Here is a 12481-nt window from a genome sequence, read left to right as displayed (position 1 = left end):
GCTTGGAGGTTCTAGGTGGAGCAAACGGGTCGACGGTCCAGGGTCAAGCTGGCAAACTAGCAGTCCAAGTCAGATCCACAAAGCACAGAGCAGGCAGCGTAGGAGGAGATACTGGACAAACAAAAAGTCTAAAAACAGTCTCCTCAACCGATACAGGACAGGCAGATTATTCAGGAACGGCTGACATGGAACAGGCGGATTACTCGGGAACAACCTCTCTGGCCGATGTAGGATGGAGATATATATATATATATATATATATATATATATAAATTAATTGCTATTGTCATGTAATCCCTGTTTGTGGACACTTTAGTTATTTCCTGTCTTATGTCATGCTTTGTAGTTTTTTAGTTCATGTTGATTAGGTTCCTTAGATGTTTCCATTTACCATACTTGTTATCTTGTTAAGCTAGTCTTCCCTGTGTATATATAGTGCCTGTGTTTCACTTGTGTTCAGTTAGTCATTGTAGGTGTTATGTGTGGTGTTTCCTCTCGTGTCGTTGTGTTCTCCTTGTGTTTTATTAAACTATTCCTGCATCTAGATCCGCTTTCTTGTCTGCTCATTTATACCTCCGCGACAGCTATGATACACAAGTTTTTCATCAGTAAGATTTTTAATGTTTTCTTATAATGCATCTAATCAAGGCCGCATTTAAAAACAGTCATATTGTGAAATACTACAAATTAAAATAATTGTTTTCCATTTTAATGCATTTTAAAATATAATTTATTCCTTTGATGGCATTCTAATATGCTGATTTGCTCCTCAAGAAACATTTATTTTTATTACCCATGTTGAAAACAGTTGTGCTGTTTAATATTTTTACAGAAACGATGATGCATTTTTTCAGGGTTCTTCAGTAAATACAAAGTTTAAAAAGAACAGCATTCATTTTAAATAGAAATCTTTTCTACAATTATAAATGTCTTTACTGTCACTTTTAATCAATTTAATATGTCCTTGCTGAATAAAAGTGTTAATTTCTTACTGACCCAAACTTTATTGATATATGAAAGTGATATTAGCTTGTGTTGATTATATCTGCATTGATCTATACTTGTTTTGTGCAGTCCGCTGTAGTTTAGGACTTTTATTCCACCACATGACCATTGCTGGTTCAAAGCCAGCAGGTTTTAAGGGCCATTTCTATGGTGGAGAAACACAGAACATTTCCAGCTCCGGCACTGGCACTGAGTCAATGGAAAAAGGGACATGAGACTTAGATAAATGCGATTTCTATCAGAGAGGACAATTCTGTCCTCTACTTTGTCTCTCTCCCATCGATCATCCTCCAATCTCAGCTTGATTTACAAATATTTGAATAGACGATGCAGTGAGAATTGAGGACAGATGCTTCATGCTAATTAGAATGAATTGTTTGTTGATCAAAATATCAAGATGGACAAATATTCACATCTCTTACAGAGAGGGGGATTTCTCACATTGATTGTCCTCTCTACAAATGCAGGAAATGGTTTCGACAGTGCAGCTCTGCCATCTGCTTGAGCTCCATTAAAACTGCCGCACTCCTAGCATTCCCTGTCTATCTCCCCTGGCTAATAACCCCTTCCTTTAAGGTGACATAATGAGATTCCACTTTGGCTTCATTTAGACACCACAGCCCATCCAACAGACGGAGAGAAGATATCAAAGTCCATGGCAGGAAGCTGAGAAAGGATGAGCCCCTGCGTGAATAAGCCTGCTTTTGGCCCTTAGAGGGTAAATATGTATTTTGTTCAGGAAGTGTTGTGTGTTGAGCTTGCAGAAGAGTGCAGAGAACAGCATCCAGGGCAATAAGCCGGACTTGAACGCAGTCAGGCATCAAGCGTGAAAGGAATAATTGCCTTTTTATAGATTCCGCTGCTGTAGCCTGTGCCGCCTCTCAAACAAGCAAATATGTGCACTGCATGCTTGTACCTCTCGCTTGCAGCTTCATGAAGGGGGGGGGGTTGCTGTGCATGTTCGAAATATTTACTTTGTGGTTTGTGTCCGTGCATGTGCATACACATGAATGTATTAAACAGGTGTTAATGGGATAATGGGAATGAATGGTTAGCTCTTGCATTCGGTAATCTGTGAATGCTTGATTTTTGTTTTGGAAGTTCGGCTCAAGAAGAACACTCAAAACTCAAAATTGTATCACTATCTTCATGCAGTTCCAAACTTTTATGCCATTGTTTTTTTTGCTGTGGGCCACATTTTTGGGAAAAATCTTCTTGCATCTTTTGTTGGCAATGACTACAGGCTCCAAATATAGATAAATCACACAAAAAGTTATCCATATGACTTATGCACCATATTTCAAGTCTTCTGAAGTCATACGATAGCTTCTGTGAATAACCGGCCATTATTTATTTATGAAAAAAACTTCCTCTGCACGGTAACTCTATCAGGGGTTGATTTGTAATTAAAACTGCTATTAAAATTGCTTTTTTTATTTATTTATTTTATACATTTTAATAAATGAAGATCACATTATAATTCATTGTTTGGTTTTGCTACTTTTTTTTGCTACCTTAAAATGCCTTTATATTCACCATACATAGTTCGGGGTCAGTAATATTTAATTTATTTATTTTTATTCAGCAAGGACACATTAAATTGATCAATAGTGACAGTAATAATTTTTAAAATGTTACAAAAAAAATGTTAAATAAATGATGTTCTTTTGAACTTTCTATTCATCCTAAGAAAAAAAAAATCTGTTTCCCTGAAAAATATTATGTAGCAAAACTGTTTTCAACATTGATTAATATTATGAAATGTTTCTTGAGCAACAATTCAGCATATTAGAATTATTTCTGAAGGATAATGTGACACTGAAGACTTTAAAAGACTTTTTAAAGACATAGCCTAACCTTAACCCTAACCCCAAACTTTTGGACGATAGTGTAGTGTATTGTTTACTCTTGTCCCACTTTCAATGTTCAACTGAAAATCCACTGACAGTCAGCGAGTAGCATATTTGAGACCAATAACATATGTGATTTGTGAAGAAAACAATGAAACGATGTAAATATCACTAAATATAATGAAAGATTTTTGTGTCATTTTCAATTAAGCGGTAATTTTGTCACAAAAGTTTATAAATTGTGCGGATTTAGAATGCATAAAATGCAAGAATGACAGCCTTAGCAAAACAAAAAGGATTTTATAAACTTCCTCCTATTGTTTTCAACAGAAAAAAAAAAGGGAAATGGCATGAAGTGACATGAGGATGAGTAAATTTTTCGGGGTAAATTATTCCTTCAAAACCTTAGGAAATGTTTTGGTTTATTATTGAGACAACTTGTCACTCTATCAGCAGTGCATCACCAAACCAGGCCCTGGGCTAAAGTGACCAAAAAAAAGAGAGAAACCCCTAAGGCTGAGAGCATGCAGAAACCTTCAGAAACTGTCATTCCTCAAGGACCTGCCAAAAACTTTTGGGGGGTAACACCTTCGGGCAGGTAAACCTGCTATAAAGGTCAGGCAGCTCTTACATACTATGGTCAAATTGGTCAGTATTTATTTCACAGTATATGTTTTCATGTAATTTCTTAATATTTAAAAATTACGAGAATGGCCCTGTCCCATCTTGTGGTCTTTGCTTGCGTGTATCTGTCAAGTCCTCAAGACCCGTTCTGGAGCTTTGGTGAAAGGAACGCAAGGGTTGCGGTTGGCATTTGGGATGTGGTGTCTGTTGGAGCTGGCCTAGTTAGCACAAATGCTTTGACAGCTCAAAAAGTGGTTTTCATGTGGTTGTTGGAAGTTAAAGGATGGACCACCATTTTTTTCCTATTTCCTTTCCTCTCTCAACTAAAAAAGCCACTCATTTGTGAAGTTACACATGCTAATAAGCTAAAAAGTCTCATGGTTTTTAGTGAGTTTTGTTTAGCCCACCCAGACATTTGGATTTTAAAAACTTCATTATACTGCTGGGAAACTAAAACAACAAAAATAAATCATTATTTGCAGCAGGAAAAAAAAAAATGCCGTTATAAAACGAAAACGCATTAGTGTAAACAGAGCCACAGTGAAACAGTAATATTGTGAAATATTATTACAATTTCTTTTTTAATTGTTATTCCTGTGATGGTAAAGCTGAATTTTCAACATCATTACTCCAGTCTTCAGTGTCACATGATCCTTCAGAAATCATTCTTTAATGGCAGCTTGTGGTCTATATGTTGCTGATGTGAGTTAAAGGATGGCTCACCGCTTTTTCCTTTTCTTCTTCCCATTATTTCCTGTCCTCTCTCTACTAAAAAAGCCACACATTTTCAAAGGTACACGAGCTAAGCTTTAAAAAAGGCTCGATGGAACAAATTGCTGTATCAAAGCTGCCATTATTCTGTAAATCAGTCATCATGACACTGATTCAGTAGTCTAGCAAGGATCCAGCTTTAGTAAATGTAGACCTTCTTCTGATATTGCTCCAAATTTTTATCCGTTTAAATGTATTTTTGGCTTATTCGGCCCAATAGACTTTGACAGCCTTTCTGCTCTCAGAGACCAAAACAGAGCAAATGAGGGCTTGTTGATTAAAGTGTCACTTTGTATCTCTCTTTTTACATTCCACCGTCTCTTTTGGATCAGTGGGCCAAGAACTGCTCAAGAGCCCATTGATTTTGTTGATTTTTTTATTTCCCTTCCAAACTTGTCGTTTTAGGGCGCCTACATACTGTAGAAAGCTCTGGTGGAGCGTGTGACGGATAGTATTGTGTGAAATGCATTTTGAAAAGTGTAGAAAGAACCATATCTGTTTGAAATCAAGTGGGAATACAACAAACTACATTACCAGCAGAACAACTGGACCCGCCTCTCTGAACTTTTCACTGATTGTGCTCTTCTTTATGTTTGAATGTGTTTTTTTTTTTTTTTCTCGCTTTTTCTCTTTGCTGATGCATCATTCCTATTGAAATGCAGCTGATATGAAGACATTATTTCATGCATATCATGATGATATTACACAAAAGAAGTTGTTTTTAATAGGGTGTTCATACTTGAGGTCATTAAAGGGTTAGTTCACAGTTGATTGAGTCAACTAGAGTCATCCCCTGTGAAGGCCTCAACAACATGACAGCCAGTGGCACAGATCCTCAATAAACCGTCCCATACTGGCGTGATGAATACGATCCTCAACTAGATGGAACTGGAATAAATACTTTGACTGTTGCGATTCCAGTCTGACTTATGAAAGCTGCCTGAATCATAATCATGCACTGTTCGCTGTTGGCCAGAGGAGGCTTGCTTTGCTTGCTTTGGCTTGCTTAGTTGGGGACACTTGACATTTGATATTCAACAGTGTTCTGATCTGCCTGCATCAACACCATTATATGCGAACTGAACTGAGCTGCACTCCAGTGCTGATATAGATAAATTAAATTAATAACTATTGATTCTTACAACGGAATGAATCAATACTGAATTTACTTAAGCTTGACAATGACACACTTTTCTTTAAGAGCTGCTGTGCAGCCAAAAATTATATACCAGTTATCACTGTGAAGCTGCTTTGGCACAATCTGCATTGTAAAAAGCGCTATATAAATAAAGGTGATTTGACTTGACCTAACGTTATGTAGCGATGAGAATACTTTTTGTGCACCAAAAAATCAAAATAACGACTTTATTCAACAATATCTAGTGATGGGCGATTTCAAAACATTTCATGAAGCTTCGAACCTTTACGAATCTTTTGTTTCGAATCAGTGGTTCGGAGTGCGTATCAAACTGCCAAAGTCACGCCCCCCCCCAGTGGTGAACCATTGAATTTTTTTTTACTGAAATCATGTGACTTTGGCAGTTTGATATCTCAAAAATACCCCTATTTCATGGTAAAGAAGGAGATTTCAATTGTATTTGTCAATTTTTTTTGTTAAAAAAAAGGAAAAAAGTGATTCAGATATTAAGCATTTTTTTTTTAGCATTCTCAATGCGCACATTATTTTTTTTATCCATATGCCACATTAAAAGGGAATTAAATAGACCTGTTACTCGTGCTGATTTGGATTATATCTTACGTCGCTTTGAGTCTCACCCGCAGCATCTTTACGTAGGCGCAGTTGGAACACTCAGAGTGCCGTGGGGATTATAGGAATGTGTGAGCTGATAGCATATCTCTTTCTGGGCTAATTCTCACCGTTTCATCCTGGGCTCCGACACCCACGGGGTGCTTATTGACATATTGAACCTGTGTGTGGAAGTGTGAAAAAGCTCACCAGATGCAATGGATGCTGGATCCTCGAAAGAAACGGGCATGGGTCAGACTCCTCTTCGCCCACAAGCAGACATTCTGCTGACAGTGCTGGAGATCTTTCTCTCTCCCTCTCTTCCTTCAGGGCTTCCTTCAGTTGAAGCATCCTCATCACCACAAATATCTCTCGAGAAATCTGTACAACTAGCCACAGTCGATAAGGTGCCCAAGGATCAGCTATTGATTGTTGTTTGCATTCTCAGAAGGTGACAATGAGCCTTCGCTTCATTCCAAGATGCCAAAGACGACACGGGGCAACCACATGCTGATTTTGACATATTGACTGCGCTGTAGTTTTTCCAAGGGTTCCAGAAACCACTCGTGTGCATGACGGACAGTGCGCTCGTAGTCTCTTTGCCACAGATCGATTTGTCCATGTGGTGGATGGGCCACCTTCCCGTATTCGTCATTTCTGATGAATATCGTACTGACTTTGACATAATGTTTTTGACAGAGCAACTGTGAAGTTAGATTTAAGATGTTGTCAGTGTGTGACATTTACGCTAACACAGCTAAAAATGCCACATGGTTTAAAGGGATAGTTCATCAAAAAAATAAATAAAATCAAATTCTTCTTTTGTGTTACAGAAGACAGTCATGCAGGTATAGAAAATAATTTTAACATCATTTATCCTATAACTAAAAACATAAGCTGTGTTCAGAATGTTACATTTGCTTAGTATTGAATACTGCACAGAATATACTGTATCCTACTAAGTGAAACAGACAACAATGAACTTTTCAAGTAGTTTAAACATACATTTTTGCTACATAATGTTATTTCCCAGCAAACCTTTCGATGTTTAATAACCGTTGAAAAGACGTCCTTCCGAAATGTCCCGTCATGGTTGTATTTTAATTAGATGTATTTAAGATACGTATTTAATTACTTTTGAGTATTTTGTAATTTGTATATTCCTTAACAAAGAAAAAATCTAATGTAATTTGTAATTAAATACTTTGATTTTTGTATTTAAAATACTAAAAATACGTTCAAATATGTTATTTTATTCTCGCATACAATAACTTTCATTACCAGACTTAAGGGTAGGGTAGGTCATTTTCGGAGATGCTAGCAATGGCGAGCTAGCATTGAAAGCATAAGATCCCACCCTCCCTTCAGAGCGTCTCCAAAGCCACGCCTCCTTCAGAACACATGAACGCGCACAGCACGGAGCAAAAGCATCACAAGAGACGGCGTTAAATTACCTCTTGTCTCAAAGCACATAATATTACAATAATAATGAACATAAACAACTTAAAGAGCTCTGACCTGTACCACCTGACTGCTGCAGATTCATTTCGGCGTTGGTAGTGTTGCCATTGAAACGCATACATTTGAGTCACGGAACGCTCCTAGTATAACATCACAGGTTGCCATTTCTTAATTCCGGTAATTATGGCGTGAGCGGAGCATAAGCTCATTGTTTTGGTTCAGGAGGAACTGTAACAGTGCATTCACACAGGGAGTTGGAGTGATGGAGGGCATGATGGAGGGCATGTCTGAAGCTTGGTGCTGACACGACCATCATAGTGACAGCAGCCAATCACATTACTTTCCGGTGTTGCATGAAGTGTTGCATGAATGCAATTGGCTAGCGTCTGTGCTAGGGTATTTGCACAAGGTGATCTGATTGGCTGACGTTTGTGTTGGGGCTTGAAAAGTTGAGAAATTTTTAATTTCTGCCACGAGCAACGCGAGTGAAGCGACCCACAATTCAGTTTGGCAACGCGTGACATCACCTATTCAAAGTAAATGAGAAGCATTAATGCAGACGCCCCGTGTGAATGCACCATAAAAGGCGGCTGCTGTTTTGGTTGCTTAGCTCGTGACTGACGTCTGTCTTACTTTGCATAGCAAGGTCAGAAGCAGGTAAAGAAGCTGCTTTTGTGGGCTGCTTTTTTTAAGGTAAAGTATCTAGTAAAATATACTATCAGATATTATTCACTGAATGCCTTTATAGGACAGAAGATTAACGCAAATGGCTAGAACTTGTGAAATGACTTGCTAGCTAAAGCATGACATGCGTTGTCTAGTGATGTGCAGATCGCAGTTACAGTATCTCACAGAAGTGAGTACACCCCTCACATTCTTGTAAATATTTTACTATATCTTTTCATGTGACATCACTGAAGAAATGACACTTTGCTACAATGTAAAGTAGTGAGTGTACAGCTTGTATAAATTTGCTGTCCCCTCAAAATAACTCAACACACAGCCATTAATGTCTAAACCGCTGGCCACAAAAGTGAGTACACCCCTAAGTAAAAATGTCCAAATTGGGCCCAATTAGCCATTTTCTCTCCCCGGTGTCATGTGACTCGTTAGTGTTACAAGGTCTCAGGTGTGTTAAATTTGGTGTTATCGCTTTCACTTTCTCATACTGGTCCATGGAAGTTCAACATGGCACCTCATGGCAAAGAACTCCCTGAGGATCTGAAAAAAAAGGATTGTTGCTCTATATAAAGATGGCGTAGGCTATAAGAAGATTGCCAAGACCCTGAAACTGAGCTGCAGAACGGTGGCCAAGACCATACAGCAGTTTAACAGGACAGGTTCCACTCAGAACAGGCCTTGCCATGGTCAACCAAAGAAGTTGAGTGCATGTGCTCAGCGTCATATCCAGAGGTTGTGTTTGGGAAATAGACGTATGAGTGCTGCCAGCATTGCTGCAGAGGTTGAAAGGGTGGGGGGTCAGCCTGTCAGTGCTCGTCGCACACTGCATCAAATTGGTCTGCATGGCTGTCGTCCCAGAAGGAAGCCTCTTCTAAAGATGATGCACAAGAGGACTCCAGTGGCAACCTGTGAAGCTCTGGTGAACTCCATGCCCAAGAGGGTTAAGGCAGTGCTGTAAAATAATGGTGGCCACACAAAATATTGACACTTTGGGCCCAATTTGGACATTTTCACTTAGGGGTGTACTCACTTTTGTGGCCAGCGGTTTAGACATTAATGGCTGTGTGTTAAGTTATTTTGAGGGGACAGCAAATTTACGCTGTTATACAAGCTGTACACTCACTACTTTACATTGTAGCAAAGTGTCATTTCTTCAGTGTTGTCACATGAAAAGATATAATAAAATATTTACAAAAATGTGAGGGGTTGTACTGTGAGATACTGTATATCCGCGGGAGCTGCAGATAATCCGTAGACGGGTAGGTCAAGTAATAAAAAATAACATTGATTCATTGAAAACACAGTCGGCCGTGTCTTAAATGAATGTAACCATAAGTATATTCGGTCTGTGCGTTCGTTCTTAAAGTGACAGCAGCCTAATAAACCTGCTGCTGTCTGTCATTATTGTTAATCAAGCAACAAAAGAAAAAGACAAGATCACTCACTGCTCCTGACTGAATAACTTTAGTATCTTTATAAGGATCATCAATCTATATTTAATTGTTACAGTGAGCACTTAAAATGATTGCGTGTAAAGTTTGTTTGTGTTTTTGTATTTTCAAATGACAAATTACTTGTATTTTAATTAAATACATTTTTTTACAGCAGTATTTTGAATTTTATTTAAATACATATGATGAGTAAGTATTTGTAACTGAATACTTTTTGATGTATTTGTGCCCATCTCTGGCAGCTCATATCCTATTCACTATATATGTGCATGTTTCGGCAGTAGCCTTCAAAAAAATACAGAAAACTGGCACAGTATATTAACACTGTATGAGAATGATAGTATGTATTCCAATCATAGCCATATAGAGCTAAGAGTACTCATTTTTTTTCTAAATGTCTAACCTTTGCTTGAGGGTATTTTTACGCATGCGGTGGAAATAATAATAATTTACGACCTCCTCTGAATAATTTTAAAGATCATGCAGATGAAGTATAAAGATCATGTTATTAAATGTTCTGCTCTGTGCATCTTCGCCAAATGCTCAGAGTGGGCGGCTCGAGATGTATAATTCAAGAAACTGTGAAGAGGTTTAAAGCTATTCTTTATGCTCTAGATTAACACGGTGTGTAGGCTAATGAGGTACAGCCATTCCATCTTTCCATATGATTAACAGTATGTGTGTATGTGGGTGCTCTGCTGCACTTTGCATGGTGTATGATGACACAGAATCCCCCATGACGGTGCCAATACAGGCATGCATGCCTTAAGAATGCAAAACGATACGGGCGGATTCGTTGCTTTTAGATGCCATAATGGATTTTACACTTTTGTCCGCGTGGCTTGGCAGTCCCTCTTAAGAGCAGTAATGAAACAAATCTAAATGACTCCACAAGCACACTCAGCTTAAATTATGTGACAAGTGAGACTTATTTCATTCTTTATATGTTTGAAACAGACAGCAAAAAAGACAGCATATAAATTAAATAAAGATTTAAGCACTGTTGGAAGGGGAACTCCAGAGACATTAATAATTAATTCAAAAAGAGATTGAGATAAAATATGCTGTGCGGTAAAAAAAAAAAAAAGGACTTAGAAGGAATCTTTACAAAGTTATTAAACCTCATGTTTGATATTGCGGTATTAAATATTGAGATAGGCAACTGAGCTCCAGCTCCAGAGGTAATGTCTGATCCCTCGCTAAAACTCTGTGGGAATTTGGATTCATGGATCTGTGGATTCTCTTTTCCAGCCTCTAAACAAAGTTGCACAACAGCACAAAGGTGAAATGGATCAAAGATATATCTGTATAAAATTATCTGTATATAAAATTATTTGAAAAAAAAAAACTAGTATTATGTGTCACTCGCAAGACTTGAATTCTGTAAAAAACATCTTCCATTTTTAGCTCTCTTATATATATTCTTACAATGTGCAATCAAGTAGTCAGTTTTTGTTTTAGTTTTCTGATTTTCTCTTGTTTGCAGCTAAATTAGACTTCAAAAAATGCATTTGAGAAGAATTAAAATGACAATGCAGGTGGTAATTCTCAAAAAGTTAATACCATTCATTTTAAAGTTATGACATGAAATGTCATTAGCTACACAACAAAGTAAATGCTGAAATTGTTTAAATAATTGCAATTTTATTCAAACAAATAGTTCATATATGAAAAAGGAAAATTCTATAATTTATTTGCTCACCTTGATTTATATTCTGTTTTGCTCAACATCCATCCATCCATCCATCCATCCATCAATATTATTACAATTTAAACTGTTTTTTATTTGAATATATTTTAAAATGTAATTAATTCCTGTGATGCAAAGCAGAATTTTCAGCATCATTACTTCAGTCTTCAGTGTCACATGATCCTTCAGAAATCATTCTAATATGTTGATTTGCTGCTGAAGAAATATTTCTTAATATCAATGTTCAAAACAGTTTTGCTTCTTCGCATTTTTTTTTTTTTTTTTTTTTTTTAGGATTCTTTGATGAAAGTTCAAAAGAACAGTATTTATCTGAAATATAAATCTTTTGTAATACTATAAATGTCTTCACTGTCACTTTTGTTCAAATTAATGCATCCTTGATGAATAAAAGTATTAATTTCTTTTTTCACTTTTGAATGGTAGTGTATTTAGGTTAAGCATTCATGTCTGTTAAGCTCCAAAAGGGCAAAAAAAAAAAAAAAAAAAAATAGAAGTTTCATAGAAGTAGTCCATATGACTCTATTCATATAATAGCTTGTGTGAACAAACCTAAATTTAATGCATCATTTACTAATAATCTCCCCCTCTGCCAAAACTGGTTCTCACGTGTTTTGTGTCCAGATGTAATGGGCAAGTTTGCATATGTGTATAATAAAGAATGAGATTTAATAGCTGCAGCAGAATAGCAGCCTAAATTTGAATCATATTAATTACAGTAATAGTGTTTCTGTTGTTGTTTTATGAACTTTAGTTGTTTGGGGGAAAAAAAAAAAAAAATCTGTATGAAGATGAAATTCTCCTTTTGTGTTCTACTGAGGAAAAAAAAAAAAAAAGAGTAAATATTGACTGTTCCTTTAAATATTATTTTTCAAGTCATGTACAATGGCGATGCATTTTGAAAAAAGAAAGAAAGAAACATCTTGCCTGCGATTTATGATTCTTTTTTTATTCTTAGTTTTATTGCTTTCTTTGGATTTACAGATATATTTGTATTGCATTTTTATGTGTGTTCATTTTAACAGCATCTATTGCATTCAGAAGAAGCAATGAGAAGAAATGAGCTCCTGTGACACTGGCACCCCTTTCTCAGCGAAGTAACTTTTTTTTCCCCTCCATGTTTAGTTCCTAAACTGGCTTTCCTTCCCACAGTTTTTCCCTCTGACACGCGTTCAGTTATTCT

The sequence above is a fragment of the Ctenopharyngodon idella genome, chromosome 6 (genome assembly GCF_019924925.1).
Source record: "Ctenopharyngodon idella isolate HZGC_01 chromosome 6, HZGC01, whole genome shotgun sequence".
NCBI classification, from domain to species: Eukaryota; Metazoa; Chordata; class Actinopteri; order Cypriniformes; family Xenocyprididae; genus Ctenopharyngodon; species Ctenopharyngodon idella.
This window is presented reverse-complemented; position numbering follows the sequence as displayed.